General features: G+C 36.1%; 1 protein-coding gene across 1 annotated transcript in view; it reads left to right on the top strand.

Annotated features, from left to right (window-relative positions):
• LOC148950907 (dorsal-ventral patterning protein Sog-like) overlaps nt 1–13711 on the top strand; it is a 106822-nt gene that overhangs the window by 36924 nt on the left and 56187 nt on the right. The gene's annotated exons all lie outside the window — the stretch shown is intronic.

Below are 13711 nucleotides of genomic sequence, written 5' to 3'. Positions count from 1 at the left end.
CCTCGGGGCAAGGGTTTTAAGTTATGCCCTGAGGGCATATAAGAACGATGTTGGCACAATGTACTATTTATTATTATTTTTTTCCTCTAGAGCTGGGCGCTTCATATGGAAGGGGTCGTCGTGGAAACTTCAAAAAGGGCTCATTCGATTGGAAATTGAGAGTTCTAGTGCACTTTTTAATAGTCGAAAGTGATTGGAGGGCAACTAACCCGCCTTTCACGCCCACCTTTCCCCCAAACACATCAAATCAAAATTTTTAGACAACCATTTTATTCAACGTATTAGAAAGTTTTGTTAATTAGGTCTTTAAGGATGACAACCCCCCCCCCCCACAGCCCTCAGGGCAAGGGTTGTAAGTTATGCCCTGGGGCAATAAAGTTTTTTTTGAAAGTGTTGTCGTAGAAACTTCAAAAGGGCTCATTCAATTGGAAATTGAAGGTGCTAGTGCCTTTTTTAATAGTTGAAAGTGATTGGATAGTGACTAACGCCCCTCTCACGCTCACCATTTTCCAAAACACATCCAATCAAAATTTTGAGATATCCATTTTGTTCAACGTAGTTGAACGTTCTGGAAATTAGTCTTTTAGGATGATAACCCCCTGAGAACCCTCAGTGCAAGGGTTGTAAGTTATGCCCTGGGGGCATTATAAGGTTTATATAGAAAGTTTTTGTATAAATCATAGGCAGCACGACCGCGCTACCTAAGTAAAGAACGGGGACTTTCGAGAACGAGACAAGAAGCGGGGACTAAGTAAAGAGGAGGACACTCCTCCAGAGCTCTCAGGGCAAAAGTGTTAAGTTATGCCCGGAGGACATATAAGAATAATGTTGGTAGAGTATACAATCTATTAATTTTTCCCTTTAGAGCAGTGCACTTTGTATCGAAGAAGTTGTCGTAGAAACTTCGAAAAGCGATCAATCAACTGAAGATTGGACTGGTGTGTGCCCTTTTTAATAGTCGAAACTTGTTGGAAGGTGACTAACACCCCTCTCACGCTCACCATTTCCCCAAACACATCCAGTCAAAATTTTGAGATAGCCATGTTGTTTAACGTAGTTGAAAGTTCTGGAAATTCGGTCTTAGAGGATGACAAGTTGACAACCACCCTAACAGACCTTAGGGTAAGGGTTGTAATTTATGCCCTGGGGGCATATAAGGTGTTTATAGAAAGTGTTTTCGTTTCCAAAAAGGCTCATTCGATTGGAAATCGAAAGGCCTAGTGCCCTTTTTAATAGTCGAAAGTGATTGGAAGGATTGACATTTTTATAGTAAAGATCGAAGTGGGTATTATGTATTATTTTTTTTTGTTGTTGATGTTTAGACCAGGGCACTTCCTATCGAAGGAGTTGTCGTGGGAACTTCGAAAAGGGCTCATTCGATTGAAAATAGAAAGGACTGATGCCCTTTTTAATAGTCGAGAGTGATTGGAGGGCAACTAATTCCCCTTCCACTCCCACCCTCTCACGCCAACCCTCCCACGACAGCCCTCCCAATTCTGCTCTTAAAACTTAACCAAATCAAAAAAGCATAACTGTTTTTAAGCTATCAAAGTAAGTAAACCGATTTTTCTGCGAATGGTATCATGTTATCTATTTTAGGGCAATTAGAGGAGCTCTGAAACTAAATTAAGCACTATAATTTGTGTCATGATTTTTATAAGGATGTATATTGTTAAAAATTACTGAAATTTTTTCCCCAGCGTATTCACAGAAAACAGAACTGCAAATACTTTAAAAAAGGAAAGATTTAAAGTATTTTTTCTTTTTCCCTAAAAAGACTATGTCAATATAAAACGAACAGAAATTAATTTAAAAAACATTTTCCACAAAATAGGTTTTTCGAAGAAAAGCAAAGAACTCCATTAAACAAAAAATGAGCAAAAATAAAATCAAATAATCTACCAAGCATGAAACTACCACAAATCAGCATCGATAAATAAATCAAACCTAAAACGAACATAAATTACAATAAATAACCGAGTCAAACTCAAAACCAGCAGAAATTAACATAAGTTGGGCGCAAAACCCGTATGCCTTCCCAAGGCCAGAACAAAATTTGCACTTTACTGAAAAACTACAAATGAATGTGCATTGTCAGTTTAATATACATATAATGATATTTAGTAATCAAAATGTTAAAATTATTTTGATTAGATATGGTACTATTTTTAAAAAACAAGGCTTTGAGTTGATGCATTTTGATCTTTGTTTATGCACTCGAAGCAATTTAGTAAGTAGCCCCTTAAAAGAAACAATAGTACATTTTCCCGTCTCGGAGTCCAGACAAAAGAGAGGTGTAAATTCGATACGGAAATTTGCAAAATGCTTGCAAGATTTATTACTGTTATGTTCTGTTTCCTTGACTTGTAATGGGTGGTACACTTATTTCTTTGAAAGAAATCAACTTTAGTATCTTAATCCTAGTTCAATCTCAGAAAGATTAGAAAGAAATCCTTTCCGTAACAGACCCCGAATCAAAATACTGCGGTCACACAATTAGTAAGTATATAGTAAATATAATAAGTAAGTAGTAAGTATAAGCATATCTTTTCCCATATAAAATATAGTAAGTTTCTCATATTTTTTCCCATAAAAAATGAGGAAAATCAGATCTAAAAAAATGGAAATTTTGTTAATAAACGAAAATCTTATTCATAAATGCAAATTTTTTTTTAAAATTCGGCCTGAAATTCTTTGGGAGACAGGGGGGGGGGTGCTAATCAAAATTCTAGCCGGGGTACAAGAAAGGTAATGATCACCACTTGATGTTTGTCAATTATTACCAGATCGTGCGCACCACAATCTGGCGGCATTGCACCACGCTTGTTGCAAAGAGTGCAATATGTGGTGTGAAAAAGCGCAGCGTGGTTGGTGCGTACCAAGCAAGGAGTAACAAGTAGCGCTCTCAAATATACATCAGTTGGTGGTGAGTCGGCAACCCTTCGGACTTAAACAATAAATTCCCGTTTTTTTGTATATATATGGTCTTGGGCCATAAAACCTGAGATATGAGTCTAGTTTTAGAAAATTGAGGCAATAAAAATGCCTAAACATCTAGTATAAAAAAGAAGAATTGTAGAAATCAACAACATTCTTTGGAACTTTTTCTGGACGTTTGAATTGTAAACAGAGACGCGTCATTCCCCAATGAAATTTCTTGCAATTTACTGAATTGTGAGAATTCTTAACTCGATTCTTGATCTCAATTACTTTTTGTCTCCAATTACTTTTTCTTATATCTTTTTGTACCATAGGTGGCGGGCTGTAGTTTTTAATTGAGAGTCAACTTGAATTCGAACTGATTTTTTAGCCCAGTCGAGTAACGGGCTAACCTAAGTGTCATCCCTTGGGTGGTCTCAAGTTTGGTTAAGGGAACTGAGTGGTACTTGAGTGAACTGAGTGGTACTTTAGTTGAGTGGTGCTAGGCTTCAACCGTCATTCCTAGCAAGTAGTAAAAAATTTAAGAAGCAGAGAAATAAAGAGGTGTTCTGAGAACTTTTTGAAAAGTTCTGAAAGGCTCTGAAGAACTTTTAGAAGCCTTAAAGATATGAGAGGATCTGTTCCCATTCATTTTGGCCAAAAATGAGAAAATTTGAACTTTGACACCTCTAGCCTTTAGAAGGGATTTGCCTAAAGGGAGGGACCATCGCAGGGGAGGGCCTTGAGGCCCAACCTCTCTCAAAATTCAAAATTATCCTTGCTTTCTCTGCACTTCTAATTCAAATTACCAAATGCAATTTGTTTTTTATTATTGACCCCCACCCTAGAAAATCTGCGTACTTTCCTAGCTGCTGCAGAATTGCTGCAGAATTTCGCTATAATCCATTTTTTCGATTTTGTCTATTTAGTCTACCATAGAGTTAATTTTTTTTTTTTGCTGGTTCAAATATGCACGCTTCATTAAAGCTGGGGTGACCACCCAAAGGAAGTTAACCTAAAAAATATGTCAAGGGGAATCCCCCTTTTAAAATATTCATTATTTTTTTTTCTAACTGTCACATGTGAGTTAATAAAAGCCATACATCCAGAATCAGCAGAAAAATTATATTTTATCCCGATTAATTTTTTTTTTTTAATGAAAATACATAGGCCTATCTCGAAGTCAATATCAGCAAAACCGCATAAACCTGTAGAATTATTTTTTTCTTCTTTTAATCCAGATCCAAAAAAATTAATTGTTAGATACAAGACCGTATCCAGTGGGAGGTTAAGGGTTTTGATACCTCTCCCCCCCCCAAAAAAAAAAATTGTCTGATTCGTAAAAACATAACAAAAATGAATATAAACAAATTTTCGATGCGTTTTTAAAAAACGGTTTTTTAAAGGTTTTCTTGTAAACTCCCCTTCAACTCCCCGAAACAAAATCCTGGATACGTTTTTGGTTAGGCATTATATTCAGTATTTTGTATTATTACTAAAAAACAGCTTGCATCCCGTAAATCAATTTGGATGTATAAAAAATATAATTGAAATAATGTTGAAAATGAAAAGGGTAAAAAGAGGCGAATCCTAATCTGCTTCTTATCGAGTTATTTTTTATTATTCCTTTAAGACCCAAATAAATATATTTAACAAAGTTGACTTCTATAGATTTAGTAGACATGTTCTCTATACTAACATCAAAATTATAGAATTTCATCCTCCAATAAGATGTTTTTCAGCTTTTTATTCTATAAAATTTGACGAAGAGATGAATTTATCTGCTGATTCTAGATAAATAACTATACTATTAACTTTAGAGTTACTAGCTAGAAAAAATTTGGATTGTAAAGTATTTTAAAAGGAGTCCTCGAAGCCTCCCTCTATATCCCCTCCCAGGAAATTCGCTTTTCCCTTAAGTCTTTCCTTAAAACATCCTCTCACTCCTACCGAGGACAACCTGCTTTTCATTTTGCCCTAGACGGTTGGAAGAAAAGGACGATTTTTGGCAATCTGTTATCCTTCATTCACAAAACGTGCCATAGCCATCTCAATCTTTCTCTCATTGTACCCCTAGAAATCGGGAAGGAACCACACTTGAGCCTACTGTTTGAAATACGTTGGGGCAGTTATTTTCCTTACGCAAATGTCTTTTTTGATGGACACTCAAATTTAATAAGGCATACACATTTGAAACGGTGTCAATAGCCAAATCTTTTTTCTCTCTGTAGAATGTTTCATTATGTCAAGATTATTTCATGAAAAGTAAAAATCTAAATAACTATTTTTCTTATGATCTTGTGAATCTTTTAGGTTAGGACGCTCTCTCTTTTAAAACAAGAATTTGTTTTTAAACTATGTAAAACATATAATAATATAAATGTCGACACTTCATTCATAATGGTTTTTATACCAGGCACTTCCATGAGGGGGGGCATATACCTAAGATTTTTTCTGGGGGGGCATAATAAAAATTTGGGAGAATTTGAATAAGAAGTGCCCAGAAATTCAGACTTTAGGATTTCGAGGTAGGGGATGAGCCCTGAGACCCCCTCTTTACTTAGCTGGTTAGGCCTGTGTCCTCCTGATATCTCAAGGTTTAGGCATTTTCAATTTTTTCGCGCAGCTCGCCTATTCTTGCATTCTTTTTTATTTTTACCTACCCCTCCCTCCCCAAGAAGTTTCTGTTTTGTTTATGGTCCTCTTCCTTTGCAGGGCGGTGCGGAGAACCGCCGCTCGGATTTTCTTTTACTAGTACAACTAAAGTATTAGTCATCCAGTCGGAATTCTTTTTTACGAGAAAGTTAAAAAAAGAATTAAAACCAGGCCACTTTTGGAGAATGGCTGTAGTATGGAGTTTCATTGGTCTTATTCTGGAATTAAATAAAAAAAACAAGTTTTTTTTACTGAAAGTAAGGAACGACGTTAAAACTTAAAACGAACAGAAATTATTCCGTATATGAAGGGGGCTGTCCCCTCCTCAACGCCTCGCTCTTTACGCTAAAGTTTTTTTTATTGTTTAAAAAAATAGAGTTGTGAGAAAGTCAAACTTTAGCGTAAGGAGCGAGGCGTTGAGGAGGGGACAGCCCCCTTCATATACGGAATAATTTCTGTTCGTTTTAAGTTTTAACGACGTTCCTTACTTTCAGTTAAAAAAACATGTTTTTCTTTTATTTGATTTTTGAACGTTTTTGAATTAATGCAGGTTTTGATTTTGGCTCACCGTACATGAATAATTAAAACCAAATTTTCATATTATATTTGGTTAAATGGCTTTCTCGAAACTTGTTTAATTTTATTTACGAACGTTTTTATTAGTAATAAATATACTTAACTTAGAATTAACTTACGTAACGAACTTCTATATTCATAAATTTTTAACACGTATATTAGGGGGTTCGCCCCCTAGTCCATACCCTGCTCTTTAAACTATAGTTCGAATTTTTTTTTCAAGTTCTTTAAAAATGACCTCTTAATCACAATCAGTTGATCAGTTGAAAAACTTGTTTTTTTTTATTTAATTCCTGATCTTTTTCTTTAATAATGCTGGGAAATCCGGCGCCCCCTTCCTCGCCCTGTCCCTTCCCCCATGACAACTGCCGTCATGGTCAGATCCTGCCATCTAGCCCCCGACCCTCTCCTTCCCCCACCTACCAGAAAAAATCTCCTCTGAAAAAGTCTGTATACTTCCCAATAACCAATACTATATGTTAACATTGAGTAAAGTTCATAACTTTCAGCCCTCCCCCTGGGGACTTTGGGGGATCAAGTCATCCTAAAAGACATTTTTATCATATTTTCGACCATGCTGAACAAAATGGCTATCTCAAAATTTTGATCGGGTGACTTTGGGAAAAAAATGAGCGTGGGAGGGGGCCTAGTTGCCCTCCATTTTTTTGGTCAATTAAAAAGGGCACTTGAGAGTTTAATTTATGTTCCAATGAGCCCTCCCATGATTTTCTAGGATCACTGAGTCGATACGATCACCCCTGGGAAAAAAAAAACAACAAAAGACAAACAAACAAATTAACACGCATCTGTGATCATTCTTCTGGCAAAAAATTGAAAATTCAACATTTTTTTGATAGGAGCTTGAAACCTCTACAGTAGGGTTCTCTGATACGCTGAATATGATGGTGTGATTTTCATTAATGTTCTATAACTTTTAGGGGGTCTTTCCCCCTTTTTTCGAAAATCAACCAAATTTTCTCAGGCACGTAACTTTTGATGGGTAAGATTAAACTTAATGAAGCTTATATATTTGAAATCAGAATTAAAATCTGATTCTTTTGATGTATCTATTGGTATCAAAATCCCATTTTTTAGAGTTTCGGTTATCATTGAGCCGGGTCGCTCCTTACTTACAGTTCGTTACCACGAACTGTTTGATAATCAGGTGCATAATATATGCATAAACTCAAAATAAACATAAACTTGTTCTGGGTGAGTTAAGCAGTTTTCACACTACATGCGTTATTTTCTATGTTAAGGGGCCAAGTTTTGTCAAGTATAATCTAGCTGCACAGTAGCTGCCAGCCTACCAGTGGTGTAATTTCATCAAAATCCTGGGGGGGGTCAAAATTGGAGCCAATTTTCCCAAATCAAGTGAAAATGACAGTGAAAAAGGAAAAAATGAGCTATATAGTACCGTAAGGGGCAAAGGTATACTAAAGAAAACTGACCTGTTTCTCTGGATGCTTGAATTATGCAGGCTTATCTCAGTTTTGACAAGTTTTTTACAGAAACTAAAGTTCAGCTGGTGGGGGGGGGGGCAAACTGAGGTCTTTGGAGGGGGGCAAAATGAGGTCTCGAGGGGGCAGTTGCCCCCTGTCCCATAGTAAATTACGCCCCTGCTGCCCACTAGTATAAGTAGCTGCGCAATAGTGTAGCGTAAAAAATCACTAAACCATCAACTCTATCGTCTCAAAGCAGTGGTTCCCAACTGATTTTGTGCCACGCCCCACCTAGGCATTTCTAAAATACTGATGCCCCCCTCGTGATATTTAAATTTTGTCATTCAAAATTTTATATTTTATACTAATGAAAAATATTATATAAATAAAATACCTTTTTATACAATGTAAGACGTCGTTGTAATACTATCGTCTATCTTTTTTGCTCTTTAAAGGCGCATTAATTTTTTTCAAAATTAAGGGTCTAAATTACAGTCTGACGAAGGATGCACCTCCTGCCCATGACCAGGGTCGTATCCAGGACTTTTTGTGGGATGTGGAGGGGTTTACAAAAGGGTTTTTTTTTGGGGGGGGAGGCTTATAAAAAAACTTTAAAAAACAGATCAAAAATTCGTTTATATTCATTTTTGTTACGTTTTTGCGAGTCGGACAAACATTCCAGGGGGGGGGAGTCGAACACACTAACCCCCCTGGATACGGCCTTGCCCACGATCCACCCAATATTGCCATGGCCCATCCCCACGTTGGGAATCACGGATCTAAAGTCACCACAATGACCATAAATAAAGTATTCAAAAATAAAAAAAATTTGAACGGAGATGGAGATCCAAGCTCTTATCAAGCATGAAAGGCTTTTTTGGAAAAAAGTTTGATATTTTATTTTCAAAATTTAATAATTGTTCATCTACAAATTCTATTTTGTTGTTGCCATAATGACCGTCTCCTAACATAAAATGAAATTACATAATGGAAAATTATAAGCAGAGCTCGGGTCTACTTGGCACTTCCTAGGTTTACTCCGTAAGATTACACATTTTGTTATTGTTATTGAATTTTTTATTGAAAATTGCACTTTTTATGCTAATGAAAAATATTATCTAAATAGGACACCTTTTACACGATGCATGACGTAGTTGCAATGCTATCATGTATCTTTTTTTTGCTCTTAAAAGACATATGAATGTGGCGTCATTTACGTGAAAATTTTTGTCTCTTTGTTTTGGAAATTTTTTCTCCGTAAGGACAAAACTTACTCCATAAGATTACACAACGTAACGTAAAGGCTTAAGTTATAATTATATAACTACATATATAGTTAGCTAAGTAATATAATTCCCCTGATTGTGAAGGAGTACGGTAAATCACATTTATAATGTCGTTCAATATCAATATATTCACTTGGAGTATTTAATGAGTGCAAAATGTACCCCTGATAAGATTCGTTCTTGAAGTGTTTCGCATAATTAAAGCCATCCATATTTTCTCCGTCTTCTTCATTGTGTTTCAGACAGTGAAGCACTTGGGTTCTTGTATTTTGCGGCATAATAATTGTTAGTTGCTCCGTAACTAGTGTGAACGAACCGTTACCCGGCCGATCCATCAGAGTGGCCAGAAGGGGGGCATTTGTGCCATTTTGGTTTGTGGAAAATCGTTCATTCGGCGCATTTTCACTTTTATGGCGGTGCAACTTTAAACCAGACATCTGGTAACACTGCGATCCATGCCAGTCAATTTCTTGCTTTCTCTTTCGCACACTGTGCTTCAAATAATTTCAGGTTCATTTCACGTTCGTTCGACGAAATTGATCGGCGTTGGTTACTTACGACTAGATTAAATGCAATTTTTCATTTGGTAAATTTCGTTCAATGTGTAAAGAGGACACAGAGCTGTGAGAGGAGCTGCTGGGCTCAGGAATTCAATTGAGCCTATTGAATCAATTGACAAAAGCCCCGAACCTGGCTCTATTGTTTGCGTTTTCGGGCGCCACATACTGCGGGAGATCTGTCGAGACTAAAGTCGTGTGTCATACTATTACAATAGCCCTGCTGACAAAAACTGAGGCGGGGATTCGTAGGGGTCTCTTTTGATACCAACTTTTTTGGGATGTTAAATAAACCATACCGTACTATATCACCTGCTGAGAAGGTCATATATAGAACGGGAAAAATTGACTTGGATAACTATGCTGAAGATACAACGGACATCAATAGTTTCCACTTATGGAAGGCCTTGTTAGATATTAATCTGCCGAATCAAAAGTGGCTATATGTTCCTATTGTCTGTAATATCTTACATTGGTCCTTTTTTTTTTTTTTTTTTTTTTTTTTTTTTTTTTTTTTTTTTTTTTTTTTTTTTTTTTTGATTCTATAGATAGTTAGGATTACTCTATTTCAATGGCCTTGGCTTTACAAGGAGCATCCTACATTTTATCTGAAGGTGGTTTTAATTTCATTTTAAGATGCTATAAAATGCCTACAATTTGATTTTGAATGCAGCTGAAAATTCTGTCATTTTTAAATTCTAAATTTGAAGCTTAGCATTCTAAATTCAAAAGTTAAATCTGTTCTCCCTCTAAAACCTGAGATGGTTGCGATTTTTCCAATAATCATTTACATTTACATAATTTTTGGCCATTAAAGAAAAACTTCATCAATTTTTTCCTTCCGCAAAACTGCACCCCCCCTCCCCCGAATAAATGTCTGCCTGCGTGCTTATAATTATTGTATCCCTTCTCTTACTCTTTTCAAGAGCATGGTAAAGTCTGATCACCTGATAATGAGATCAATGTCTGTTCACTTTTTTCAACGCTATAACCTAGGACAAGGCCGTATCCAGGATTTTTGTTTGGGGGGTGCTTTTTTCGGGGAGGGGGTTACAAAAAAGCTTGTAAATAAAATATTTGTTTATATGCATTTTTGTTACGTTTTTCCGAGCCGGACAAACATTTCGGGGGGGGGGGGCTCAAACCCTCTACCTCCCCCCTGGATACGGCCTAAACCCAAGGATACATGTAGGATTTTTTGGAAGGACTTGACCCTGGCAACAGACATCCAAAGATTTAGAAGGAAACCAGTAAATTTGTCTTGGGAGCGAATCTAGTGCTTAAAATATTTTTATTAAAATGTTATAAATATTTTATATAAATATAATATAATGTAAATGTTATAATATAAATATTAAAAAGTATTATAATATCAATATTATATATATATATATTATTAATATAAATATAATAAAAAAAATTTTATTCCCACTTAAGTATTTTTGCATGTTCCTCTAAAAATTTCTTCGAGGAAGGGGAGATTTAAGGATCTTACGTTAAATTGATCTTAGGTTTAGACATGAATGATGGGATATGAGGGAAATTCCTCTTCTGTCTATACCTCCTGTATCTTATTTTGTAAAACGAAAAATAATTGTATGCTCGAATACTTATATTTATTTGTTTATTTGTAAATTTTTTGTCGAAAACGGCAATATAATTCATTCAGAAAATTAGCATAATACCATTTTCTGGTGGGAAACACTATCTAGATAGCTCATGACTTGAGGAAAATTCGCGTAGGGCCTTAATTGGGGGGGGGGGTATTGCATATGAACAACATCACAAATACTTGAAATATTTATAATAAATTTTGTTGAAGGTGAGTGTTTTTGCTGAATATTTTAAAAAGCACATCACAATTTAATTGGATTGTCAACAGTATAGAATGATTTGTTGGTATAAATATTACGTGTTAATTTGGAAGAAAATCAGCTGGTCGAGCCGACCTTTTGGTAAACTTCATTAGCCATCTGAACGCTTCTTTAATCGCCATTACGCGTCAAATCCCGTTGATGTACAACTGGGTTGTTTAGATAATTAATCTGCTGATGTTAGCTTTATCGTATTTGGTTTGCCACAAGAAGAAAAAAAATAAAAAATTAAGACAAGACTTGATTATAGGTTTGAAATTTAATGTAATTATAGCAGAAGCGCATCCAGGATTTTTGTTCGGGGGGGGGGGGTTACAAAAAAAACCTAAAAAACGCATACAAAATTTGTTTATGTCCATTTTTGTTACGTTTTTACGAGTCAAACAAACATTTGGGAGGGGGGGTCAAGCCGGGTAACCCCCCCCCCTGGATACGGCCTTGAATTATAGGTGTTTTAACATGTGTTGATTCGATGTGTGTAAACTGATATAAATTCGGAAGGTTTTAAGTATATTCTTCTCTAATTAAGATATCAAAATATTGCTTTGGCCGGTGTTAAATTTTGTAAGTTGAATATATATTAGCCAATTTTTACAAAAGTAAGAATTAAATTTTTATTCCCGCAGATGATGTTGTGCAGGTGCGTAGATTTTGTTAAAGGCTGGGGACAGGGGCATATCTAGACCAAAATCTTAAGGGGGGCCCAATATGACAAGGGTGCCAATGAGCAAAACCTTGGGGGGACCCAATGTGACAAAGACGCCAATAATTGACCAAATTGACAAATTTATAGTAAAAAAAAAAAAAAAAACAACAAAAAAAACTGGATATAAGGGCACCAGAAAAAATCTCAGGGGGGGGGGGCTTGATCCGGCAGTGGCTGGGGGAGACCAGTGGCTTCAATTCATGAAAATTTAGGGGGGGGGATTTGTCAAAAAAGGTATTATTTGATGTAAATGAACTGAAAAATGGTATTTTTCGAAATCTGGGGGAGGGGAACAAAACAATCTAAGGATGCACATGTCTCTTGCCCTCCCCCCAACTGGCACCACTATTTTGTGGGGGGGGGGGGGTAATTTCGAAAAAATGGAGATTGTTATGGGAAATATAAGAAAATCGTAAATATTTTGAGGCTTGAGAAGAAAGCGCACGGTTCTGAAGGCCCTTCTCTGATCTTCCTGTGCTAAAATCTTTCAAAATAGGAAAAATGGCGAATTATAGAATTCTAATATGAAAAAACTGAAAAAAAATCCTTGAAGTACTCAGACTACGGAGGGAATCTCTTGGGCTCTCTTCTCGTGTTTTAGAAAAACGATAAGGTTAGAAAAACAATATTTAAATAAATTTGAGCTTAAATTTCGTGTGAATTTTCTTATATTGTCTTCCAGGGCCGTATCCAGGATTTTTGTTCAAGGGGGGTTTTACTAATTTTTTACTTTTTTTGGGGGGGGGGGTTACTAATTTTTGACTCAGTTTTCGACTAATTTTACTGATTTTTACCTAGGTTTTACTAATTTTCGACTTATTTTCGAGTCAGTCAAAAATTTAGGGGGGGGGGGGGGTTCAAACCGGGTAACCCCCCCCCCTGGATACGGCCTTGTTGTCTTCTATCCCAAAAAATACTGGTCATGAAAAAGAGAATAAATTTTTCGGAATAATCACAAATAATGTTAATATCTACACCTAAGGACAAGGCCGTATCCAGGGGGGGGGGGGGGTTACCCGTTTTGAACCCCCCCCGAAATGTTTGTTTGACTCGTAAAAACGTAGCAAAAATGGACACAAACAAATTTTTTATGCGTTTTTTGAGGTTTTTTATGTAACTCCCCCCTAAAAAAAAAATTAGTACCCCCCCCCCCCCGAACAAAATCCTGGATGTGCTTCTGCCTAACGATATAGCCACATACTCCCTAAATTTAGTTCCTATGCCCCACTGTTTAGTCCCTATATACCCAAGAGATGCCCTGGTTGAGATTTGTCGCACCAGAGAATGATTCATTTATACTCACTTCTGATCTATAACATACAATTGGTTAATTTGTTATGTATTTAATTATGATGAAGTGATTAATATGGTTAATTTGTCATTAATTATAATAAATTTGATAAATTATGTGCCATACTTGATTCTCATAATGGATAGCGGCCATAATTGATTGCCATTTACTGATTTTGTACATTTTTTTTAATAAATAAAATTAAGGTAAGCCCTTGTGTGACACAGAGGCGAGTGATTATTAAGTATATTTGTTTTTATTGGAAAGTCTATTTTTGCTTTTAAAATTGTTGAAATTTTTTCACATCTATAACTACAAAATGGCATTCAGAATACAGGAGTGCCAATCCTTATTAGGGGAGGGGGCGAGGATTTTTGGAGGGTTTTGTATGAAGACATAAAAAAT

The sequence above is a fragment of the Artemia sp. Qi Xiang Cuo genome, chromosome 6 (assembly GCF_049724085.1).
Source record: "Artemia sp. Qi Xiang Cuo chromosome 6, ASM4972408v1, whole genome shotgun sequence".
NCBI lineage: Eukaryota > Metazoa > Arthropoda > Branchiopoda > Anostraca > Artemiidae > Artemia > Artemia sp. Qi Xiang Cuo.
This window is presented reverse-complemented; position numbering and strand designations above follow the sequence as displayed.